Source organism: Poecilia formosa, unplaced genomic scaffold (genome assembly GCF_000485575.1).
Source record: "Poecilia formosa unplaced genomic scaffold, Poecilia_formosa-5.1.2 Scaffold1339, whole genome shotgun sequence".
NCBI classification, from domain to species: Eukaryota; Metazoa; Chordata; class Actinopteri; order Cyprinodontiformes; family Poeciliidae; genus Poecilia; species Poecilia formosa.
The window spans coordinates 1-2,433 of record NW_006801278.1 but is presented as its reverse complement, the minus strand read 5'-3'; positions in this window follow the sequence as shown (position 1 = coordinate 2,433).

Here is a 2,433-nt window from a genome sequence, read left to right as displayed (position 1 = left end):
TACCTCCATATGATGAACGTCTGTCTCTAGCAGTGGATCTCTGAAAAGTTTTTATCCTCCAGGCTAAGTACCCGGTACCACTTGCAGCATCATAATAATGCTCCTTGAGGATCAAAAGGATTGCAAAAACAGACAGACATAGAAAGAAGAACATCAGAATTATAGCTAAAAGCTGATGAAGAATTTCTATGCAAACCAAACAGTTGCCACTACAAGCATTGAATCAGAAAATCAAATGGCAATAAAATGTCAGATCACATGATTTTGACTGATACAACCAGTAAATCTGCTGAGAGCAGACATCTCAGAATTTAAATATAACTTGGTAAAGGTAATGTCCACAAATGGATTTATGATTTTAAACTGCTTATAGCATTATTGTTTATATTTTTAAAAGGTTTATATAAAAAACACTGGTGAAATGTGAAAAAAATATATCCGCAGCAATTTCACAATTGCAACCTAAGGAAAATCATTTTCAAAGCAACTGCATCAGTTAAACATATAATCTGATTAAAAACTAAAAGTTTTCAATGTGTTATTGTGATTACCGAACACAGTCAATTATAGTATGTGACTTACATAACCATTCCTGGAGAATGGATCACTGAGGTAGGGGAATAAGCTCACAATTCCTCTGGCATACATTTCTTTAACCTCTCTGGGTGGTGATGTCCTGCAAAATTAAAATGGACAAGGTATATTATCCAAGGTATGCACTGGATTTAACAAAAACTTTTATTTCATCTAGACAGCTAACTAAAGCCCATTTACAAAATTACCCATTCTTCTCTGTCATATCAGCTGCCAGTATGTTAACCATTTTCCTTCTGGTTTCATCTGTAAGGCACTTGCTTCGATTATATTCCTTCATGATCCGTTCGCCTCCAGGTTTGTTGTTAAGAATGGATTCCACCAACTTCAAACAACAAAACATTTCAGCTTTTATTAAATACATATCAAAACAGTAATTGTTAGTAAAACAAAAAAACATTCTCTTCTCAAATATAAGCGATAATAAAGCAGCGTGTATTATAAGACTGGTGGATCACCAACATTTATTTGTTTACTTTGCGCAAGTCAATTCTTACATGCTTAGCTTCTGTGTCCAGGCGCTGGCGTTTAGCGGAAGGACTCTCTGAAAGAATGAGTGTCTCTTGAGAATCAGATGAGCTTGGCTGAGATTCCTCAGGCGATTCCACCATGGAAACAAATTCTGAACATAAGAGAAGCAGATGAAAGACAAAAACATTAACCACTATGAAATAGCAAGCTTATTAAATACTAACATGAATTACTAATATAACAAACCGGTTTCATATTTGATGGTTAGGACTCCAGTAGAGGGATCCTTAACAACATCCTCAAATACATCTTCATCCAACTCGGTCCCAGAACTGTCAACAACCTTCACGCCCTCTGTTATAGCTGGCACGCCAAATTTTGTGAATGCTAGAGAAAAAGACAAATGCTTGTCTAAACCACAATTATGAAGTTATGTTGCTCTAATATTGACATGTGCATAGACTCTGGAACATTACTTTTGAATAAACAATGTGAAGTAACATTACAAGCACTTCATAGCTTCCTGTGTAAAACTACCAGTGTCTTACCTGCTATCAAAAACTCCTTCAGATTCGGCTCTGTTAGTCGGACAAATTTTTGCAGCTCGCCAAGTCTTGTTTTAATCAACATGGTTCCTGCAGGACATAATTCCTCAGTCATTCATCTTTAGTACTGGAATCCTTTCAATTTGTGAAACGTACCAACTGCATCACAAACCAATACAGCTTACATTACATGGTTTTTATAGAACACAATTAAAGTTTACACGTTAATGGCTTGGGCACAAAGTAACTTGACTTCGTTGGACTCTTATCTAGGTTAGACAGTTGCTAAACACCCTGTCCTTTTGTAACAACTATAACAGTTTATTAAATTGCCTCGCTTATTTTTCGGCTTTTCCATTAGCATTAGCAACGGTTAATGGAGGAGTCAAGCACGGTTTACAGTGAAGGTATTGTGCTGGGCACGAGGGAGAGCACGCAAATCATCACTCGCGCCAAATTCAGTGTTAACTTTGAAACTACCTGGACTATTAGCCCCCGCTTGCGGTTCCAACACTTCAGAGTCGTGAGGCCTAATTGAAAATGAACCAAACTGTGTTAGACATACTCAACCCGAATAAAATATGGACTAACGTAAAAAAGGAGCAGATCAGCTAATAGCTAGTTTAGCAAACTCGTGGCACCAACGATATAATTTACTTAGCTAAAAAATAGCTGGACGGTTAGCATTACTGTTGACCTGAAAAGCCATAAAGCCAGCGTGACTTATTTTGTCTCAACCCAGACATCTTTTGCTAAATTTATATTATTTTTCTTAAATAAATAAAACACATATCTATGTAATATCGCTTGGACATGGATTTAA